This window comes from Cryptotermes secundus, unplaced genomic scaffold, assembly GCF_002891405.2.
Source record: "Cryptotermes secundus unplaced genomic scaffold, Csec_1.0 scaffold146, whole genome shotgun sequence".
In the NCBI taxonomy this organism is placed as follows: domain Eukaryota; kingdom Metazoa; phylum Arthropoda; class Insecta; order Blattodea; family Kalotermitidae; genus Cryptotermes; species Cryptotermes secundus.
This window is the reverse complement of record NW_019733838.1, coordinates 1,999,619-2,024,633: the sequence shown is the minus strand read 5'-3', so window position 1 is coordinate 2,024,633 and position 25,015 is coordinate 1,999,619. Positions and strand designations below refer to the sequence as shown.

General features: G+C 40.8%; 1 long non-coding RNA gene across 1 annotated transcript in view; it reads right to left on the bottom strand.

The window, feature by feature from the left end:
- LOC111868209 overlaps nucleotides 1–25,015 on the bottom strand; it is a 388,079-nt gene that overhangs the window by 77,395 nt on the left and 285,669 nt on the right. The window contains exon 3 of the long non-coding RNA XR_002843476.2: nucleotides 7,648–7,726. This is a non-coding gene — a long non-coding RNA (uncharacterized LOC111868209). The remainder of the gene's footprint in view (nucleotides 1–7,647; nucleotides 7,727–25,015) is intronic.

Below are 25,015 nucleotides of genomic sequence, written 5' to 3'. Positions count from 1 at the left end.
CACGGACTAAGTCATCATTGTGTTGTACCACTGCCTTTCCTTCGTACTCAATACATGTCTCAAGTCAGTTCAAACCACAGTTCTGATAAGAACACCAGAAAACTGCAGATGCAGATTGAAGCAACCCTTTTCTTGTGCACATCACCAGAAGGAACTCTGTTTATGTGGTTAATTGTTTATTTGACTTAAAAAACATGGAGACAACGTACACAGACAATTGTTTTATTAGCTCTCTGACGTTCTCCAATGTATTCTTCTGTTTTATTATGATCATTACATTTTCTTTTATTCTTCCCTTTCTCTAGTATAATATTTACCTTTTCTTCTTCTGCTTCTCTCTTCTCCAAATACATTAATTTCTTTCTCCTATTCTTACATGTTTGGAATCTCCATTTTTGCTCTCTTCTTCTTCTTCTCTTCCTATTCCACGTCTCTTCTACTCCTTAAATTTTTATAATCACGTCAAGAAGGCTGAGGTGGGAAGGCCATGTAGCACGAATGGGGGAGACGAGGAATGCGTATAGGATATTGGTGGGAAAGCCAGAAGGAAAGAGACCAGAGGGAAGCCCAAGGCGTAGGTGGGTGGACAATATTAAAATTGATCTTAGAGAGATAGCATGGTATGGATTGGATAGATCTTTCTCAGGATAGGGACCAGTGGAGGGCTCTTGTGAACACGATGATGAACCTTCGGGTTCCATAAAATGCTGGGAAATTCTTGAGTAGCTGCAGAATTGGCCAAATCAAAATTGCTTGAAATATTGCCATGGACATGGACAGCTGCAACTCTAGCTCATCGAAACAAAAAAAACATCCGTGGCCTGTAGTCCGCAAGCGAAGTATACCGACCGAGCGACTGCCGCTTGTCGGCGAAGTTAGTGTCATCTTGAGCTGATAGAGGGTGTCACGTGGTCAGCGCAACGGATCCCCACAGCCGTTAATCTCGGTTTTCTAGACCGGCTAGCTCATCAAAATACCTACTCTCATAAACGATTTTGACCCGAGAACGAAGTTCCGAAGTTTCAATTTCGAGATGCAAGTTCCCTTAGTTCGAATAAAAACGAAAAGGCACACTGTCTGTTTCTTATACGTGTACATCGACTGTCAGCGCCTCTGTGTAAGTAAGTACAATCTGTCATGTCTCGAGGATAAACACTAAAGAAATCAGACGCAATGTTGCACATCTTAGGTGTTCAGAAAGTTCAGATTGTGGTCTTCTGGATTGCGATAACACGTAAAACTGTAGCTGAATACGAAAGTTTCGGAGGAATATGCTGCCTCCATCTTCAGGGTTAATGTTTAAGATACAAGCAAAATGTACTTCCGAAATATTAGTACATTGTATAAGAAACCAGGTGATCATAATCTGAAAACATACAAAGCTATCTGAGAGTTGAAAGGCCATATTTTTACAATCAATACCTTATCTTACTTTTTCCTTTATCTCTTGCTGTTTCCCTTCTACTTACGACCTTTCCTCTAATTCCCCTTGTATTACGCATATAATTGTTCTCTCTCCCGTTCCTTCCGTCCTTATCTTTATGTCCTGGATTCAGCTGTCTGTGTGTGTAATGCTTTCTCTCGTTAAACTCACAGCTCACTCAACGCCAAGCAATTGTTTTACACAAATCTACCTCACCTCCATTTACTTTCCTGTCTTCGTCCTCTTCCTCATCTGTATCCATCCCCGTTTTTTCGTCTCTTCTGCCTTCGACTCTGCTTCCACCCGTCGCCGCAGACTGCCGTCGGATATCACCGCGTTAACTCTAACTCTTGTGAATAACGACCTTGTTTTTTAAATGCTTTTTATACATTGTTCCGGCAGCATTGTAGGCAGGTAAAAAGCATTAATTAAAGAGCTGGAAGGGGGAGGGTAAATGAGATTAATTAGAAGTGAGTTCCACATTCTGTGTGACTGAACGAGCAAGGGCGGGTTGGGATGTTGGCAGATATGAGACCCACAGTTGACAGCATGACTTAGTGCGATGGCGTTGAGCCCCCTCCCACGGCGGCAACGACTCCTGACTCCAGTCAACTTGCAGGGTGGCAGGAAACCACCCTCACCTCTACTAACACGTTCTGAACCCTCTTGGGCGCCAGGTTCCAGACAATGATGGGTGTCTATGTGTCTGCATGAGTAAATAGACAACAGATCAACTCTCCTCTAGATTTATTATTATTTTCCTTCCTTCTGTTTATTTCAAGCGTAATTTATATCTTTCTCTTTCCTTTGTACGTTTTCCCTTTTTCATCTTACGTTTCTTAGCATTTGCCTCCTATTTCTATTTCACCTTATTTTTCTTCAACACATCGCCATCTGCTATTCCTTCTTCTTCTTCTTCTTTTTTTTTTCTTCTTCTTAATCCCCACTACCGTTCTAGTTACTGGGCACATCGAACTCACGTACGTTTCCCGATTCACTCCACTCATGGATTTGAGCCCTTCTTGAGAATCCGTCAATTGTGATGCCACTCAAGAACTTCCAAGCATTTTATGGAACCAGAAGGTTTAGTACAGTGTTCACAAGAGCCCTATAGTGGTCTCCATCCTGAGCCAGATCAATCCAGACCATCCCATCCTATCTCTCTAAGATCCATTCTAGTGTTGTCTACTTACCAACGTCTTGGTTTTCCCAGTGGCCTCTTTCTTTCTGGCTTTCACACCAATATCCTATATGCATTCCTCTTCTCCCCAATTTGTACTACGTGCCCTGCCCACCTCATCCTCCTTGACTTGATCATTCTAATTATAGTTGGAGAACAGTACAATTTACGAAGCTCCTCATTATGCAGTTTTCTCCAACCTCCCGTCACTTCATCTCTCTTCCATCCAAATATCCGCCTCAACACCCTGTTCTCAAACACCCTCAATCTATGTTCCTCCCTTAATGTCAGAGACCAAGTTTCACATCCATACAGAATCACAGGCAAAATTGTAGTTTTGTATATTCTAATTTTTATGTTTTTGGACAGCAGACGAGAAGACAAAAGCTTCTGGACTGAATGGTAGCAAGCATTACTCGAGTTGAATCCCCTCTTAATTTCGTCCTGAATCAGGTTTTGATTTGTTATCGTTGTTCCCAAATGTCTAAACTGTGCCACATTTTCGAAACACATATTAGCTATCTTTATGTCATGATTTTGTCCTGCATTGCGTTTCCCGATTAATTTTACTATTCTACCAATGGAAAGAAACGCTTGAGAGAGCGATATGTCGAATATTTTTTTTTTAGAATAGAGACGTAAGAAAGATCATCTTTAAAATTAATTACTTTTCTTGTTCTGTTTATATGCACTTGTCAGTTTGGTTTTCTCAGATTCGGAATGAATATCCTAGTGAATGTACAACTCATCGCATATGAATGAGCTCATTGCAAAGCCAGCAGCACTACTGAGACAACACGGCTCAACACAAGGAACTGCTCCTCTAGCAGGAATCGAACCCGTATAATGTTGTCACGTGTATGGGTGACTAAATACGGAGTTCGGATTGGTAATTGAATTTACTGGACACTTTCAGGTCGTGACTACAAATAATTATAGCCCTGTTACCGATTTTCGCACTACAAAGCACTCTACGCTAATCTCTTCAGTTTATCTGCACTAATCTTCACAGATTTATAACACAGGAACTATAAAAGTCTCACTAAATCACATACTCCCAATATCACTGTCCTACAGCACACACAATGTCTTAAAATCACACGCTAAATCCTCGCTGGCTGACCTCTTCTGACCTTCTGTAGCCCTAGTCCCGATTGGCTCTGAACTTAAGAGATCATGGCTCTCCTTATATAGCCGCTGTACGGACACCGAACTATAGTAAACATATCACGTGATCCTTCTCCAGGCAGTCTATTTGAGGGTCGGAGAGATGCACAGATAACGCAGCTTCCTCTATTGTTACGTACTGGACTGTGTTTATATAGTGCTTGTCTGGCAACGCGTTGATCAAATCTGTTATAGTATAATAGCAATTATACTTTGCCTTTTTCTTAATTTGAAACGCTTACAAATTTGATTCTTTGCTCTCATTAGACGCAGAAGTAATTGTGATAAAATAATTAATTCAAACACGCGGCAGAATAGAACTCGTTGAATCAGAGATCAGTCCATTCCGAAAGCCTTTGCAATCACAGGGCAAAACAGACACTCTCGGACAGGCTTCCATATTAATTATCTAACTCCCTAATACATGGTCTTCCCTTAGCATTTGGTAGGTGCTCAGCTGGCCAACAAGTTCTACACTTTAATAAATCCCGAAGACTCATTTTACTTCTCACAAAAGTCCGTCATCTGAGAAGATAGTTCAATCCATTTCACATTCTTAGACATCAGTTCTCTATGATCAATTTTCGTGCAAGTTAGACATCCTTATTANCTTGTAAGGTTTATTATTATTATTATTGCTGGTGGGGTGGGACTAAGTCCCTTGTACTGCGGCCACTTCTGGCCTATTGTACCAGCCCCAGATGATAGGTGAGGGTGATTGTGGAGCAATTGGTGGAATGAAGATTGGCAGGGGAAACCGAAGTACTAGGAGAAAACCTGCCCCAGCGCCACTTTGTCCACCACAAATCCTACTTGACCAGACCCGGGATCGAACCCGGGCCGCCGCGGTGGGAAGCCAGCGACTAACCGCTTGAGCTATGGCGCGGCCCCTAGACATCCTTACGCCTGCTATTCCGCAACTTGTCGCTACTTCCCACTTTATTAATCGAAAATGTTACATGTAGAGACTAGTAAATATGTTTACAATGGAGTTACAGGAAACCAAACATATACCCGGTTCAGGTAATATTTAACACAGATAAATTCTAGGTAAACAATTTTCTTAGTACGTCTGAAAATAAATAATGGCCTATGTACGATAGCAATCAGACGGTGATTCATATTAGTCTGTTACTGAACCGCACAAATTTTTTGTTTCTTCTCTTCTCCCCATTTATAAGAGAAATGCAACTTCCCATGTTGATCCGAAGAAGAGAATCTGTAATTTGGAGTAAAATCAGATGGACAGAAAACGATAAGTTTTCAGGAAGACTGTTCTGTGTGATATTTCTGTTTCTGATTTCATTTCCCACAGCAAATCTTTTACGCTTCTCTGAGATCGTTTTGTACTGCTCTTCACTCTTTTTCCTTGAGACGAGCCCCATTTTCCAGCAGTTGTCAGAATTCGAATCTGGGCATTTGTCTCCTGAAAATAACTGGTTTCTGGCTTCTTACTCCCTGTAGTCTGATACAATGATACTAACGTTACCAATATTTTGGAAAAATATGCTGTCTCCGTATTTAGGGAATAATTTCTTTGTCCTGAATATGGAAGCAGCAGGCTTCTCCGAAACATTGGTCCATTTGCCCCCAATTCACGGCGCTATATGCCGGAAGACAGAAATCTTTACAGTACCCTCAATGAGAATCTCAAATGTCACGTTTTACCCTTGGTTCCCGAAATGTTTCAAGCAGAAGGCTTTGTAGTACCGCGGGCTACAATTCAAGGCACTGGCCCGTGTGTAAAGTTCAGGAAACCGTAAGTCATAACTAGGTACCGGAATTTAGTGCAAATGCATAATTCTTTCTTGCAACCAAAAGTATGCTCATTTGGATGTATGTATGAATTTCTTCCTTTCTTAAATTTGAGACATGGTTTGATGGTACATATAAACGCATATTTTGCCTTTTTATCAATAAGCATAATTTTGAAGATCTCTATTTACGCTGCATATTTCCTTTTTAAAATATTTATAATTATACATAAATTTTAATTTTATGTTTATGTGTATGAAAATGTTCTTTTCCTTATTATGATACTCTGCATATTTGACTCGCAACATTGTCATACAAATTGCAAGTTGAGTCTGGGTTCATGTTTCTGATGCAATACCCAGGACGGGACTTCCCCGATCCCTCTACTCGTAACTTGCCTCATCCGCGTACCATCAAAGTGGCTGCGAAGGGATTATTCGGAAGCGTATTCACATGTCGCTGCTACAAATGTAATACTATTCCACCGATCATGGACTTTATTTATTTCCGAAGTCTCCGCCAGGTTCGCTACGCTTCTTCATTTGGGGTTGGGGTCATTCATATTAGTGATGACTAGTCCGTGGTTAAGTTTGTAGTCATGCCGGAAGTGAAAGTTAGTCAGAAGACGAAACTACAGCCGCACCAGCGGGAGTTCGAAAGAGAGATGCTAACTACGGATAACAATATTCTTTATTGCCGAGCGTGTGAAAAAACGTATGCTTGTGAAAAACGCTTCCAAGTACTTCAGCATTTGAACACTAATATACACAAAGAGAATATTAAAATTAAATTCACTAAAAATATTCCTGTTCAAAAACTGTTTAGTGAATTTTCTAATAATAGTTTTTCAGAGTTCCATTTTTACTCGTGTGAAACCTTTTAGCGGCAGATATTCCACTGTGAAAACTAAACAGTCCTACTGTGAGAAACTTCATAGAGAAATATACACAGTGCAAGGTGCCAGATGAAACTACTGTGCGCAAAAATTACGTGAAGCAGTTGGTAGCATTAGAGATAAGATTCAAGATAATTTTGTGTGGGTATAAATAGACGAAACACAAAAGTGTGAAGGACGTTTTATTGCAAATATTATAGGTAGTTGGTCCCTTAATAAGAATGAACGATATACCACGTATCTTCTTGACTTGAAGCCACACATAGTTCCTCAGTTTCCGAATTTTTATCGATTCCATGAATTTACAATTGCTGAATGGCATTCAGTATGAGCATGTATTTCTATTTGTGACTGATGCCGCAAGTTACATGATCAAAGCCGGTACTGCTCTGTAAAGAGACCAGTCTCTTCGCTTGCGGATTTCTTATATTTTTCTTTCTACCCTGTAGATGGAGGCGATACGTTCCTCCGAAACTTCTGTTAACACCACATATACACGGTGCCAAATCCCAGAAGACTGCTTTCTTCATAGTCACCGCCGTGAAAGCCTCAAATCTTACAATTTTAATATTTGGTATTGACTTTTTACATGCATATTTTACATGCATACTTTGGAAGTTTTACATGCATAAATACATACATACTTAAGAGATTATTAGGGTATAAATTCCGGTCCCTAGTTATGACTGTATGTGAATATTCTCAATGTGCATAAGGTTACTTGCAAATGCTGACACTTTTTGTGTCACTTGTCAAATAGAACTTAATTTCCCTTTCCAGCCAACTTCATTCATGTTTATTGTTCTGTAATATTGCGTTTTGCTGTTTTTCCATTATGTACAACACATGAAGTTGCATGGTGATGTTGAATGTTTATGAGATGCTGAGGGGGTTGGTGGCTGGGGGTAACAAGTGCTGCCTAGCTACACCCCTCTCCAGCCGGCGACCAATATCATTATAACACGCCAGGGATCGGAACTGCAACTGGGAGCCGAAGTGCTTATTTGCAAATGTCATCCGATTTATTTGGCCACTACTAACGTTTTCAGGGTACCAAGTGTGTTAAATCCGTTCACCTTGTTTATCTCAATATTCTGCTCAGCAATACAGAGAGAGGTGGAAACACGTGGCTTGTTGGTGTAATATCAGCGGCAGAAACAGAGGTACTGGACGGATATGGGAGAGGCGAATTGTAAAATTGCAAGAAACTCAGGCGACGCAACTCACAATTCTAAGCGTTGCTCCATTGCTCCACTCTCCGCCCTGCAGAAGACCGCTCTTGTTCGTAGGACAGTGGCTGCGTCAACTGCAATGAAATACGTACTTTAATCTTCATGCCTAACAGACTAACAACAAAACAGGAAGGTCTACAAGTAGGGTCATAGGTTAGAATCCCGGACGGGACAGTTGCAAATCTTGATGTTTTTCGTGGTTTTTGTTCAGTCAGTCCAGGCAAAACTCAATTAGGCCACTAACTCTTCATACCAAGTCCATCCCAAACTGTAGGTTAAATGCTGAGTAAGAAAAGTAAAAGTAAAGCTATCCCTGTACCAGGCCGTGAAGGCCCATAGGGTTGTGAGACGTCGAGGCTCCCACATTATCTAGACAATTGGCTAAAAGATGGCGGTAAGGTTGTCAGCCTTACGCGCCGGCCCCGCTTTACTCCCCAGGAAAATTATTTAATTAATTCATGGTACTCATTTCTGTTAGAGGCTGAGTAAACCCCATGGACTAGTGCAGCTGGAAGGATTAGGTCATCTGAAAAAAAAAATCCAATGACCTCATCGGGACTTGAACCCGCGAACTTCCGGCTAGTAGCATAGCCCCTCAACCATTACGCTACCGCGTGCTGAGACCGTCCTTAATTAACCCCCGTAAAGAAGTAGACTATCTATCTATCTATCTATCTATCTATCTATCTATCTATCTATCTATCTATCTATCTATCTATCTATCTATCTATCTACCTATCTATGGCTCTACAGCTCTTTGGTGGACTTTGGCAGCTTTTTCAATTCTCTTAATCTTATACACAGTCGGAAGGAATCCTTGGAAAGGGGATCAGTCCGTTGCAAGATCTCTACCTACACACAAAACAACAGAAACATAGAATGAAAGCACACAGACATCCATGCCTCGAGTGGGATCCGAACTCACAATCCTATGGTTCGGGCGAGCGAAGACCGCGCGGCTTCTGCGATCGGCTAGATCAACCTAGGTAAGAAGATGTGGAGCTAGCTAAGTGTTAATTATTATTCATCAAGTTACTGTATACTTGGCTTAAAACTAATTAACCAAGTAATTTTTAACCACCACTAAGAGCGCCACCGACGCCGCCGCCGCCACTGCCACCACCACTACCACCACCGCCACCACTACTACTACTAATAATAATAATCCTGCCGCTGCTACTAACTAATTTACTAACTATCCAGCATTTTAAATACGTGAAATACAGAAAGACTAGTTTAGTAAGTACTGAAGTGCTCTCTAGCGCACTAACAGTTGATGTACTAACAAACTGGCTAACTTACTAATTAATTATATAGTTTATTAAATATCTGGAATGACCATTCCACAACTCGTCCATTCTGAGGACTTTTATCGCGGTGGCCCTAGTTCAGTCAGGTCAGTTCATGTGGGACGGGCAGAGAGCCCCGAGCACTTCGGTTTCCCCTTCCAGTTCTCATTCTGCCTACTGATTCACTTTCTCACCTGTCATTCGGGGCTGCTGCGGCAACCAGTCTCACAATAGTGGCAAACCAACATAGTTCAGTCTCTATAATGCAGGCTGCAGACTGGACGGTCGGGGTTGGCTTCTCAGTAAGAGCAAGACACTTTTCTCTACTCCACAGCTTGCAAACGGGCTCTGAGACCCACCCACTCTCTCATCAAATTGATGCCGTGAGTTATTTCCCCAAGGGAAAGGCGTCAGGTTTGTGAAGCTAACTACCTACCCCATCTAGTGCCGAGGTCAATAATGGTGGAGTTATATATCCACTTCCCCATACGTCTTCATGTTGTGGCGCTTAATTAATTAAACAAAAGGAAAACCTTACCTTTACTTTACCTGAAGCATTAGCGAACAAACTTACTAACTACTCACGTAATAACAAGACAACTAGCTTATTATACACCTGACGTAAAAATAAACTTTATTAAAAAAGGCCGCACCATAGCTCAAGCGGTTAGTCGCTGGCTTCCCATCGCGGCGGTCGGGGTTCAAACCTGGGTGTGGTCAGGTAGGATTTGCGGTGGACAGAGTGGCGCTGCGATAGTATTTCGGTTTCCCCTGCCAATCTTCATTCCGCCAAATTCTCCATCATCATAATCACCCGGGGCAGGTATAGTAGGCCAATCAGTGGCCGCCGTGCAGAGTGGACCCAACTGGACTCCACACCCCACTATGTGAATTAAAAAAAAAACTTATTAAAAGAAAGTGTAGGAAAGCGTTTCGACATTACAATATTATCTTAGAGAGACTTCATTATCACACGCTGACAAAAACTCTAAATTGTTTCGTACATATTTGTATATAGTTTCCGAAAAAGAAAAACAAATTACCTTATACATTACTTATCAAAACAACTGAGCGAACGCATTGTTATGATATAAACCGAATTTCAACATTCTCAATGCAATTAGAGGATATTAAAATGTTCCAAATTCCTACGTAAAGTTGTATGAACGGTGTATTTTTTGCGTATATTATTGTGCAGTATGTTAAAGAAGTTGATTCGAATTAAGTTGATATTTTGTTGTTATGTATAAGAAGGCCGAGTTCATATCTCTTGTACGTGCAATTGCTGGCTTGAATGCTTACCTACTTCTGCCCTTCTCCAGTCGTAATTAAAGTCCGTAAAAATAATTTATATTGTAATTTGACGATACATTGACAAGTGTTTATATATAACATTACTTACACGACGGAGCCTGTCTTCATATTGTGACGTGCCGCCTAAAAGCCGGAATATCAGAGTAAGAGCTGGCGTCAATTGCTAGAAAACGGCTAGGTAGTCACGTTTCTGCTACAATAAGAGCAGTGAATGCATCGTTGCCTAGGTGAAAATTGTAAACACATTTTCATGATAACGGATAAATATTTATTCTCATATCAAAGGATCGGTAGTTTTCATGACAACGGAGGAATGAACTGTTCGACTCGGTATTCCCTAGTCGGTACGCCAAACAGATAGAAGACAGAGCGCATTCGTGAATAGACTCAGAGTTCAGAAGCCAGAAGCGAGAAAGTAGCAAGAAGCGGGAAGCGACAAGTCTGTCACAGAAGTGAAGTAGAGAAAACACAGACAACAGTGAGAGATTCGACATCCAAATGGAGTTGAATGTGTGCATTATTATAACCGAGTGTAATTGCGTTAGTAACATCAAATAAACCTAATCATCAAATCCAGAATCCACAATTATTAATTACGGCTACCCCCTTACACATGACAATATGTATACCGAAACCCACCTATATTTCAGTCGCGCTATCTGTGACGGCCAGACTACACTAATAAAAACGACAACCACCTCAGGCACCAATTAGAGAGGGCAGAACTACTGTAAAGGCAATATATGAGCGACATGTAGTATTGTTGCCACATTAAAATTAATAAAAGTGGCCTACTCTCTATATCAGGCCGGTCACGGTAGCCGAGCGGTCTAAGGCATGTACTGTCTTCGCTCGCTTGGAAACCGGGATCGTGGGTTCCAATCCTCTTCAGGGCATAGATGTTTAGTTTATGTGTGTGCGTTTTTTCTGTGTTTGTGTACAGGTAGAGGTCTTGCGACGAGCTGATCACCCGCCCAAGGAGTCCTACCGAGTGTGTAAGATCGAGAAAAACCGAAGTGAACGGAGAAGTTCATGGAGGTAGGCCTAGGCCCACTGGGGCTGTAGTGCCAATGGGGACAAAAAAAAAAAAAGAAAGAAAAGAAAAGAAACTCTCTAAATCAGAGCGCCTGTTCGAGGTTTAATAAGAAAGCTAGCGAAATAGTTACTTTACTGTCTAGCTCACTTAGCACAACAAACTGTCTGCTTGCCAACTGACCAATTACTAAAAAACCACGTAACTTACGTACGACGGCGTTCATGGAGGTAGGCCTAGGCGCACTGGGGCTGTAGTGCCAAAGAAAAAAACTTACGTACGAAGTAAATGGCTGACTGCCCGCCTGAATGAATGACTAATTAAGTAAGTAAGTAACCAACTTACTATATAACTCACTACCGAATAATGTAATAACGAAATAATATACAAATATAAACAACTGAGGTCAAGCAGAATTTTAAACTTATCTTAAACCGCCCCCTTTTTAAAAAGATTCTGATAATTTTGCTAACTAATAAGTTTGTTAGTCCCTTAGTAGACTTGCATGTTTCCCTTTAAAGTTTTGCAATTGTAGCCTAACCAACTTCTTGTTCTTGTTTCTTAGAAACAATATTCACTCTGTAACGGCCCAACTTCTTTAGAGGCAAAGCAACTTCCTGTAACAAGAAATGATACAGGAACGTCACGGCATCTTGGATCAGCCAGCACGTGTTCAAGACACGGCAAACAATTGTCGCTAACAATAACAGGCAATTCAGTGGCAAGATATTACATATACACAGTGTTTAAATGAACGTTTAATTTAAGAAATTCAAATGGTTATGCTTACATAATTATTTTGTAAATCCAGATGGTGCCAGGTAATTATATTTTATTAACACTTTAAACTTTCGCCTGTAAGCATGTATTAACCCGTCCCATGCTATAAGCGAAGTGTCTAGATAACGTAACGCTGAATTCTTTGGTTCTGAATAATTCTGATATTTAACCGTAGCAGTTAAAGCAATTTCTACTGCTATCGTTTGACAATTCACGTGAATTATAATTTAATTCTGCGACACATACAGCACCGTAATTGGGACAGAAATTATATTTTGGGCCCAAAATCTTAATATCTTCCCATCTGCTCTGAAAGCGATAGGCCACGGCCCTGTTCCGATTTCTATCATCTTCCTAGGTCTGTGGGTATCCCCCTTCTCCACCATGAAACACGTGTCTTTACTGTTCAGGGAACCTAGTCACATCCATTCGTTGAAGATGATCTATCCGCTTTTATTTATCGTAAATTTAATTACCTTGTCCGCGCCATAACTCAAGCGGTTAGTCCCTGGCTTCCCACAGTGGCGGCCCGGGTTCGATCCCGGATCTGGTCAAGTGGGATTTATGGTGGACAAAGTGGCGCTGGGGCAGGTTTTCTCCGAGTACTTCGGTTTCCCTTGCCAATCTTCATTCCACCAATTGCTCCACAATCACCCTCACCTATCATCTGGGGCTGGTACAATAGGCCAGAAGTGGCCGCAATACAAGGGACGTAGTCCCACTCCACTAGGAATAAAAAAAATAATTACCTTATTCGTTAACTGTAATTCTCTCATTTTTTCTCGTAAGATTATATGATGTTTTGTAAAATAAAAAACTGCATGCTACTATGTACCCACCTAATTCCCTCCGACCCTCCCTCCGACCCACCTTACTAAGAGCGTAACAGTGAACTGTCAAGTACGCAGAGAGAGCAGAGTGAGCAAGGCCGCTCTTGCTGGAGATCGACAATATACGAGTATAGACGAGTCGTTTCCATTCTCCTACCATCCGCACAATTAATTTTCCTTGGATTCTTACTTACTTACTTACTTACTTACTTACTTAGGGAGCTGAGCCCTTCTGCAGGAGTCGCGAATTCTGCTACTACTAAAGAATTTACCAGCATTTTATGGAACTCTAAGGTTCATTACCGGGTTCACAAGAGCCCTCCACTGGTCCCTATCCTCAGCCAGATCAATCCAATCCATAATATCCCATCCTATCTCTCTAAGATCCATTTTAACATTGTCCACCCACTTATACCTCGGTCTTCCCAGTGGTCTCTTTCCTTCTGGCTTTCCCATCAATATCCTATATGCNAGAACCACAGGCAAAATTATAGTTTTGTATATTCTAATTTTTATGTTTTTGGACAGCAGACGAGAAGACAAAAGGTTCTGGACTGAATGGTAGCAAGCATTACCCGAGTTCAATCTCCTCTTAATTTCCTTCTCAATCAGGTTTTGATTTGTTATCGTCGTTCCCAAATATCTGAATGATGCCACATTTTAAAACATCTGTTTCCTATCTTTATGTCATGATTTTGCCATGCATTTTGGTGACGAGACAGCAACCTGTACTTAGATTTTTCTGTGTTTACTTTTATACCAACCTCTTTAATTGCGTCAATTAAAGTTTGTGTGGTATCTACATTATCACCCAGCAGATTCACATCATCGGCATAAACCAACAGCTGATATGTCCCGTTTAATTTCAGTTCCACCTGGTCTTCCTGGACCTACCTAATGGCATATTGTAAAGCAAAGTTGAAAAGGAGTGGCGATAAAGCATCTCCTTGTTTTAGACCATTCTGGATAGGAAATTTATCAGACAAATGTTTACCTACACGGACTTTACTATACGTATCGTTTAAGCACATTTTAATCAACCTAACTAGTTTCATGGGTATCCCAAACTCTATCAGAATATTATACAATGCTTCCCTCCGAACGGAATCATAGGTTTTTTTTTAAGTCTATGAATAGCTGATGTACTGTCTCATTGTACTCCCGTATTTTCTGTATTATTATTTTCTTTTTGCGGTCTCACACAAGACGAAGAAGCGCTTATGTATCATGTGTTCTCAGATTTGCTGGTGTGTTTATATTTGTATATGCATATATGTATTACGGGAAGCCGGGATAGCGCAGTCGGTATAGCCAATACCTACGGCTGGACCACCGATTGTTCGGAGTTCGAGTCCCGGTAGTGTCAAAAATTTTCTTTCCTCCACAGCGTCCTCACCGGCTCTGAGGCCCACCCAATCTCCTATCCAATGGGTACCGGGGGCCCTTTCCCCGAGGTTTAAGCGGCAAGGGCGCGAAGCTGACCAATCACCTCCAGCTATTGTCGAGGTCAAGAAAATATGGATCTGTACATCCACTCCCCCATACGTCTTCGTGGCGTAGTGCCTAATTAGTTAAGCACAGGAAACTTTACTTACGTATGTACTACGTGTTTATATATGTCATGTACATTTCATTTTTTAATTACATATAATTCCTGTAACTATATATATTCCCGTTTACATGGACCCGTCCAATAGAGTGGACTTGTGTAGCCAGCAGCTGAGTGTGCAAGGTGGTAGCATAGGAAAAGCTAGCGAACAGCGTTGAGTCCGGACCGGATGACTTACCCCAAACCTATCACAAGACGAATTTTCGGGTTTAGTAGAAAGGGCCATAAGTTGTGCGTTTCCCCCCCTATTCAGTCAGAGACTGATGGTTGAGGGGGGATCGGTTTTCTGGATTGTCTGTCATAATTCTTCGTTCTGTTTCACTCTCCTCCGCAGTGCGTCAGCTAGGGACCAGCTCTCCACCAGAGAAGCGAAGAGATCTCAACTTCGTAAGACGGTAACAGCTTCTTGTCCGGCTAGCGACAGGTTTACTGGACTATGATTTGATTGGGGGGGGGGGCGGAATTGCAGCACCAAGCATGTGAAGGCAGTGACCATGGTCAGGGACATTTACATCTCAACAGAATGATGTATAACATAGTTATGCTTACCTACTTGTATAGCTGAGTCTGTATAGCGACTGTCTGTAAACCGGATGGTCGAGGAAATTGGGTTTGATTGCCGACTGTGANGTGACAATAGATGTTTTTCTGTTACACAGCGTCCAGACCGACAGTTAAGCCTACCCAGTCTCCTATCCAATGGCTATCAGGGGCACTTTCCCTTGAGTTAAAGCGGCAGGAACGTGAAGCTGACCATCCGCCTCCATTTAGTTCCGGATTTAATAATACATAGATCTATGAACAGGCCTCCCACCCCTTGCATTTTCACGGCGCTGTACTTATTTAATTAAGCATAAGGATGTCTTCTGCTTTAGTTTTAAGTACCTGTATACGTATATATATATGTTTCCGAATAAGATGCAGTGAAGAGATAAATACATTACTGAAAGGGAAGATATAGTAAGATTTATCAAGTTACAGACAATAAGATGGTTGGAACATGTCCAAAGAATGGATGATAGTGCAATGTCAAAGAGAATGTTAAAAGGAAGGCTATATTCCAAAAGAAGAAAAGGAAGACTCAGGATGAGGCGGCTAAACGGTGTTGAGAAGGACCTGAAGAAGATGAAGGTGAAATGATGGAAAGAGAAGATGATGAATAGAGAGCAGTGGAGACTGGTTGTAGAGGAGGCCAAGGCTCACCCAGGGCTGTAGCGCCGAGTGGTAGGTAGCTAGGTATATGTTTCCGAATATATTAATATAGTATCTAGGCTTATACAAGCATATAAATATGAGTAAATGGACACTTTCATAAGCTCGCTGAAAATGCATAAAAATGATTATGGAAAGACATGGACATACCAAAAATGAATAAGTACTCGTACATATATAAAATAAATATTGTGACATGTATAGCTAATCAACGGTGCGATAAACACCTCGCTTAAGCACGTGACATTACATATCATTGCTAGGGAACGACTCAGTATACAGGTTCCAGCAACAACGCAACAGTAGATTTGCTGTGTTTTCTGCGTGGACCGTGCCGAAGGTTTATGTGAGACAGTGAAGTTCGTTTGCAAAGAGTCGTAGCTGAGAAGCCGTGAGTCAGGAACACGAAGCCGTCACGGGAATGTGTTGTGAGCATTCAGCTGTGAAGTGTTCACAGCTGTTGAAGGCTTTATGTGCTACAGTTACAGTATCTTAAGATGTGTTATAATTAATTTTATTTATGACTTGTGAATATCCAATAAATTGATTCATCAATCCAAATCCCGTCTTTGGTCACTAATGCACGTGACAATATATAGACCATTATGGGCGTGTCTGTAGTCAGAAAATACACAAAGATTATTATAGGTGTTCAAACGTGCAGAGACCTACACAACTAAGAACACTAAATAGGCACATTCATGCATGCTGTTATACTAACTACCTAACCAACCAATCAACTAACTAACTGTCTGACTAACTGACTGACTGACTAACTAACGAAATCCTGGCTCATTTCTCATGAGAAATGTTTTGAAAATATGACTTCCATGGGTATTTAGTTGAATTCCTTGGACAGGTAATCAGATCGTCGCAAGGCCGCTACTTACACAGGACAACAGAAACTGAAGAAACGTGGAGAGACACACATGCATTGAGTGGAATTCGAACATACGATCCCAGTGTTTGAGCAGGGTAAGACATTTCATGCCTTAGACCGCACGACCATTGTGACCAGCACCATCTGAAATATCTCTCTGTTGTAAATGACTAACTTCATGTAATAGAGACCTTGAGAAGCAAAGAGACGAGCAGCTAGTCAAGAAATCATCGCCTGCTGGGGAACACGAGAGTTCATTACTGACTTCACAAGATTCCTGTGCCTATGCCCATACATATGTATCATATATATATGTTATTCATATGATATTCGTGGAAAGAAGAATACGTCACGCATACACGCAAAACATACAAATACACACACATACGTATACCAATTATACTATACCGGTAGGTGGGTAGGATAATGTCAGGAACTTCTGTAATGGAGGCTGTGTATTCATAATAATCAAAATAACACTTCAGTTGAAATTTGTACGCGAAATGAGGCGTAGCCCCTACAGGCAGCACATGTGAAATGAAGGAAAACTGTACACAAGGCTTTAACCAGAACAATTCAATGCAAACGATTGCTTTGGAGAAACAGACGCAAATTGGAGGACCATATTGAAATTGATTTTAAGAGAAATGAGTGTGTAACTGGAGATATTATTAAATTGCCTCAGGATAGGGCTCAGTGGGATATTTTAACAGGTCACGAGGCTTCGGTTTCTATAGAAGTACAAAGAGAAACTCCATGGCCTGTAGTCTGCAAGCGAACTATACCGACCGAGCGATCGCCTCTTGCCGGCCAAGTTATTGCCAACTTTTGCGGATAGAAGGTGTCACGTGGTCAGCGCAATGGATTCCCACGGCTGTTAATTTCGGTTTTCTAGACCGGAGCCGCCATTTCCTTGAAACAGCTCCTCAATTATCCTCAGAAGGCTGAGTGGACCCCGTTCCAGACCCACTACTTCTCAGGAATCTGGTAGCGCTGGAAACCAAACCCGGAACGAACCAGGGAGTTTGGCCACTAGACCACGGAGGCGGTCTTTCATAGAAGTAGGGTAGGAATATTTCTTCAACAGATGATAATTATGTATTAACTGCTCAAGAAAAACAGATACAGTTCAAATATGTGTTCTTGTTGTATCCTAAAATGAGCCTTAAGAGTGTTGATATTTTAAGAATGTGTGGAGCTCAACTTCCAGTTCACTTCCTTCATGGTTTGAAGCTAAGGCATAGTGATGAATTTGTCTTCTATATTTTGGTTCGAAACGGCTTCTGAATACGTTTTGTAATCCAGTGATAAGCTGCAGAGTAATAATTATTTACCCCAAAACATTTTTACGAATACGTGTCTGTAAAGTAATTATTGCCGTCCTTTTCCTACCTACTTCAAATTAGCTTGCTTGTGACGAGTCAAGAAGGGGGGGTACGATGTCTAAGTCTAGGCCTATACAAAGAAAAGGAGGTGACTCTGCTACATAAAAGTGAACATTGAAATCTGCACCTTCTTGCTGGTGTTTGCCGCGTGCTAACACTATGACTGATCCATGCAGCATCCACTGTCAAGCTTAGCATAGCTTCGATCTAGTCTGTAGTTTTGGTCGACTAATTAGATGAGACGAGAGATCGAGAGCTACGAAAGGCTTTTAATTAACATTCCTGGCCTCACCTTCTCCGGAGAAGCTGCCTCCTTCTCCCGCTGTTGCAAATGAAAGGCAATAGCTGCCAAGAAGAACGTTCCTACTGATACTGTACCCTATTTTTGTTGCCTAATTGTTGAATTAATTCTCTGAGAGGAGGAGGTTTCTGTACGAACGACATGAACTCCAACATCACACAAACGGATGGGCAGATTGTGGGACGGGAAGAGGCTTCAGTCGCTGTCGAAGTTAGGGGTCGGGTGGGGAATTTCAACTTGAGAATCACATTTCAGGAGATAAGCACGAAGTAAGAGAAAGAGAGGAAGAGAGAAAACCACCTCTACGAACTATCGACATTTTCTAAACGTACGAACTTTAGGTGACGGTTAAAATAATTGAAGATTCTGAGACATGTAATCAAGTGTATGCCTCTTCACATGCGCTAAGGAAAGCTGCGAGGGAAATGACGTTGAAGGAAGACAGAGCTATTAGTCGATACGATGTGAAAGCAGGCATTTTTTAGCTATAAGGAAGATCCCTTCAAACAAATACAAAATTTATATATGGAATGCGTTATGAGATTTTTCTCAACCCGTGCTTCGTTGAATGCTGCTGTTGCTTGATGTAAAGCTAGAAAAAAATTAATTAGTTACTATAGGATTCTGATGATGGTGTATAACACATAGAGATATTGGGTTTTTGGACTTTATCCATTATCCTGGTTTTAAGATAACTAAGAAAAACACGACGTTTCGGAAATTGGATCTGTTTCCGTCCTCAGGTGAGGAGAAAACACCTATTCTATTGGGTCCCTTAGAAAGAGCTAGCCTCAATCATTGGACGGTCCTCACCTGAGGAGGGAAACAGATCCAGTTTCCGAAACGTCGTGTTTTTCTTAGTTATCTTAAAACCAGGACGATGGATAAAGTCCGAAAACCCAATATCCCAAAAATTAATTAGCCTTATACTAGCTGCACTAGTTTTAAAATGTATTATCTTTTGAAACATATAATAAATATTAGCACTTTAAGTTTCTGTCGAGAAATGTTGAGAAACCTTCAGTGGCATTCGCTGAAAGTTCTTCTTGTGAAAGCAATTTGACATCCAGCAGTATCCAAACAATATTCTCTTTCGATCCAGGTGCTGTGGGAGCGTTATCTCTCATATTAGAAATAACATGTTTCTGTCTTCTTGTGTATAATACAGGGTGATTCAGAAAGATGGACACAATTTCAATTGGCTATATTTCCTGAATTATATGTTGCATTTGAATTCTGTAAATTATATTTGATTATACACACATGGAAGTTTATAGATGTTCAATGTGCCCCCCTCCAGCTGCACGGATAACATCTAGACGTTAGCTGAATTCATCTNCGCGGTGGTGGAGTGCTCTAGCGTTAGTATTAGAAACTTTACAACATCCTCTTTCAAATGTACTTTACAGAATTCAAATGCAACATGTAGTTCAGGAAATATAGCCAATTGAAATTGTGTTCATCTTTCTGAATCACCCTGTATTTAAACTTATGTATTATTTTGCTGTACAACATGAGACAGGTTACTGTTCTTCTGTCTTATCAGTGTGTGGATCAGGAAGTTCTGAGAACTAATTCATATTCTGTTTCAAAATAATTTTAACTTATATATTTCAGTGGTGTTTAATCAAATAAATGGTAAATTTCAAGTAAATTAATGGATTTTAATATATAATTTTTATGAAAATCTAGGTATCACAATGATACAGAACCATAACAAGCCAAAAAAAAAGGGGAAGGGGGAATCACTGCGAGGACTTCTGAGGGCTCCAAATAATACCCCAAATTTCCTTTTTAACAGAAGATGCACAAGGACACAAATCGTATGGGTTTAAGATCTTAAGTATTAGACATTCATAAGATTTTAATTAAAATAATTTAAAATTATATTTCGTATGAAAGCTTTAATTATTTATTACGAACTTTGTAATAGGAGTTCCTGAACATGTTGACCTTATACTTTCTGAAGATGGTCAACTCACCGAAACATGTAACTGCAATAAATATCTACAAACTGAATCACAATGGACGGTGTTAACAATTATTCTATAATCCAATTAATGGAATTTTTAAATATCCATTTTATTTAAACAAACTGAGAAGTGAATAAGGATTGAAGAGATTTTAAATCGTCTGGGTTTAATTAATGAGCTTTTAAATATAATAACAATTAATGGCGCTTTTGCCTGTCAAATTGGATTACCATATTCTAAACCGAACACTGATAGGCCTGGTTTAAATCGTCAACGAGCAATTAAACTGGGAACTAGACACTTTCCTACAATTAGTGGAACCTAATAATATTCGCTCATTAATGGCATTGTTAATTATTCCGGTTTAATAAAACATACTGCTAACCGAATTCAAATTAATGGGACTATATTCTGCGATATACTGCTGTGTGGTTCGGCAAAATTTTATCGAAATTTTGGAGGGACTCAAAATCTTTGGTTCTGCTTGCCACGTGCTTCCAGCTGGCTACTTGCATGGCCTAATTTTCGATCCATGTGTGCGAGGCTGTATGTTACTCTGAAACGTCGGTGATATTTTGTCAGACTACACAGCGTTACGCCCCAGAAGAGAGCACTAATTTCTATTGTTTATGATTCCATATTTTAGTTCAAGAGGCTTCAGACTAACACAGTGGCGCATGTATTTGCATGTGCGTCATATTTGTGCCTATGTCAATTCGTTTCTTAAGAGAAAGGAGTTTGTTGGTTGTCGGTTTACATAAGGACGCAGTGCAATCTATAGACAGTGCAAACCGTTGCATGGGACAGGCTTGTATAGTGCTGTGTTTACACATGCCTGCGCGAGGAAGTAGTTCCTTTCACATCCTTCGTAACCATGTATGTGATACCCTCGGCAACAATAGAATAGGAGGCTCGGGGGGTCCCAGAGCAGGTCTGGAAGCTATAGAGAAAAGAAACATTTCCTGTTCCTACCAGGTATCAAACCCGGATTCCTCAATCGCCTGGCCGACAGCCTAGTTGCTATACCAATTGAGCTACCTCGGAAGCCTACTTTCAGAAGAATACTTACCGAAGGTAGAAACATCCACCCTGGACCTGAATTTCATAACTGTCCAATGCGAAGTTAAAGGGCTCCATGTTTTCCATTTCAAACCCTGCTTTATGATTCTAACTTTATTGAACTTTCAATGACAGCTCAGCGTAAAATGGTATATACATCACATAAAATGTACGCCTAATCAAAGCCGATGACTTTTGTTTCAGTTTTTGCTATGGTCAACAGACGTGATAAATAATATTCAATTTTACGACTATGTGCAGTAAACATATAATACTTTCGTGCCATTAACCTTCTCAACAATAGCACTTAAGATATCATGCAAGTCTGCATTTCTACCCATTAACTTTGTTAACAATACAAGTACATCAACAGTATGTGAACATAGCTAATAATGGAAACGGTGAACGTGTAGACAGTTATGAGGGGAGTAACCGTCTCGAATCTTGGCCATAGTAAAGGGCTATTTTCAACGACTATCTGATGACATTCCACATATTTTCCAGCCTAATTCAAGGAAACAGGATACATTTGCCTCCTTTCTTATCATTTCGTGTTCCTGAGGTTCCAGTTCTGTATTTCGGCGGTGAAGTTGCCTAGTACAAGGTTTCGTACTTTTTTCAGTCTATCTAAGCAGATTAAGACGCAGTATTGTGAAATAAACAAAGATCGCCTCATGCTATTTTCCAATTCATCATCTAAAGTAGATTTCAAGGAAATAGCGGCTCCGGTCTAGAAAACCGAGATTAACGGCCGTGGGGATCTGTTGCGCTGACGAGACACCCTCTATCCGCTAAAGTTGGGATTAATTTCGCCGACAAGCGGCGGTTGTTAGGTCGGTATAGTACGCTTGCGGACTACAGGCCACGGAGTTCGTTTCTTTTGTTTTTTTATATAATGTCATATTATTCGGTGACATGTAAATTTTACAACTGAACAACTGTCATTCAGAAACTCCTCAAAATCAGTCAGCTCTATCACAACATTTTCAGTTAAACTACATAATTCAAAGACATAAGAATTAATCAGAGCCAATTAGCTATAGATAACAGGGGAAAAGGAATCTGGAATTTGTGTACCGCAAGTTGGGGCACTTAAGAAGATCGTCAAGGGCGCTGCAGGTTGAGCTGATAGCTGACATACACAAGCAGCTCAGAACATTGGAAATCCGATACGCTACGATACACCGTGTCGATCATGTTCTCAACTGACGGCTTCTTTGAGAAGGAGCCAAGACTTGGATACCGCAAGCATGAGACAGCTTTGAGATCAGATACAGCAAAGTTCCATGCTTTACTTTGCTTGCTATTGACCTGCTTATTAAACTACATCTCTAAATTTGGATTTGTAATACAAAATAAACTCCATGGTTTTAGTCCTCAAGCTAACTGTACCGACAGAGCGACCGCTGCTTGCCGGCGAAGTTAGTGCCAAATTTAGCGGATAGAGTGTGTCGTGTGGTCAGTGCAACGAATCCCCGCGGCCGTTAATTTCGTTCTTCTAGACCGGAACCGCTATTTCCTTAAAATAGCTCCTCAGTTATCCTCACGAGGCTGAGTGGACCCCGTTCCAGAAGTACTACTTCTCAAAAAATCTGGAAGCGCCGGGAATCAAAACCCGGGACCTCTGGATCTGTAGCCAGAAACTCTGACCACTAGACTATAGAGGCGGTAGGGGATATGTAATAATAATACTAATAATATGCTAGTGTTAGCCGATGATTCAAGAATGATAAAATAAAGCCGGCGGCCACGAGTAGGTTGCATATGCCTCCCATCCTCAGTAATTTCAACCTTAATGTTATCCTTCCACTTAAAACTACAATAGTGCTCCAATACGGCATAACCCAGAATATAGGGTCATTCCCAGTTCCTCAAATGGGAAATATTTGTTTAAAAAGTTTTAAATGTAATTAGGATTAGCAATTACAACCTCTTATGGTAAATTTGTCCTTGTACTTAACTAATTAAGCACTATGCCGTGAAGGCGTATGGGGGAGTGGCTGTATAGACCCACGTTTTGTTGACCTTGGCACAAGCTGGAGGTGAGTAGTCATCTTCACGCTCCTGCCGCTTTACCCCCGGGAAAATACCACTGGTACTCTTCGTGTAGAAGATTAAGTGGACCCTAGAGCCGGACTGGACGACACGAAGAAGTAAAAATTCTTGACCCCCACCGTGAATCGAACTCCGACCCATCGGTCTTCTAGCCCGTAGCCAGTCGCCATACCCTCTATGCTATTCCGGTTCCTCACGATCATAGTGTTCATTTTTATTCTTAAAGACCCGAAAATAAGGCGAGACGTGTTTTCTAAGACGCAGTATAATTAAAAGACTCACTTTATGTTCGGGACAATACTGTAATAAGAATGACGACATTTAAATAATCGATGTGTGATTTGAAACTCGGTTCCAGTCTCCGTACGTAACTGAAACAGGAAACGCTTGTACGTCACTGAACGGAAGCATTAGTACCGTGTACGTTCTATTTGAAAATCTGTCGAATTGGTGTCAATAAATGGAAGGATAATTGAAAATCAGTGCCTTATGATCTGGAGAAAATAATGTCATGTTACTGACAAATCCGAATTATAATTACTACTATCGATTTCTTGGGAATCGATAATGAAACCATGTAGGACTGGAGGTTCTCACAGCAATGGTTATGAATAGTTCTATTTTCTGGGATGTAATTTCGTGTAGTCTGCTGGAAGTCAAGAGAATATGTCGCTTTCACCTTCGGAGTCTAAGAATAAGCCAAGAAAGGAACCAACATGGAGATTTTTCTTGCTTGACTTTTCTTAGACCCTGAAGATGGAGACAACGGATCCCTCCGAAACGTTCGTTGAACTTTAACCTGCCGTCTAAATCTGTTACCTTGAAGATGGATACAGTAGTTCTTATCAAAGTTTGTGACGTTCTACTGGGCTACACGGCGTAGTATCTCAGACCAGAATAAGCTCCGTTGTAGTAAGAAATTCTTTCCTGACCGCGACATAGGAGGAGGCAGGCACTGTGTTCTCTCTTCGGAATCTCGCGATCAGTCCAGAGTGATTCCTCGGGAGTTTCGTGGTGGGCCAAATAGCGCTGGAGTTAGGTTCTCTCCAAGTCTCTTCGACATCCGCCTGCTAATTCTCATCCTGGGGTGTACAGTAGCCCTGTCCTGGCAACAAATTACTGCATCCTCGGTCTTTAATTTGGGGCCTTCATAGCTGCATCGGCAACTCGTAAGTTTCGCAGTGACCAAGTTAGAATTCCTTAAATTTTATGATTTCCAATGAATGATTCGACCAATACGCAAAACTTTCCATACAGAAACTTAAGTATCTCACCTTTCGGAAGAAAACCCGGTTAATTTTCTTATTATAACATAACGTTTCAGGACCGTATATTCAACGGCGATTAATATCGCTCCACCTAGTACTTTCCACCGTTTATCTATTACAGAGAGCAGGAAAATAAAATAGTACAAAGATAATGATTACTTCTAGTGGAATGATTTGCATTTTAAATTTCATGAATAAAACTTCTGTTACAGTAGTTATAAGGGGGAACAGACACATGTAGAAACACATGTACATATTTTTTGTTATAAAATAATGAAAACTAATCTGAGATCGAATATAGCTGACATTAATTTGTTCCCAATTTCTGAACAGCAGCCTATAAAAGTGAGTACTTGGATCTTCTCAATACAATTT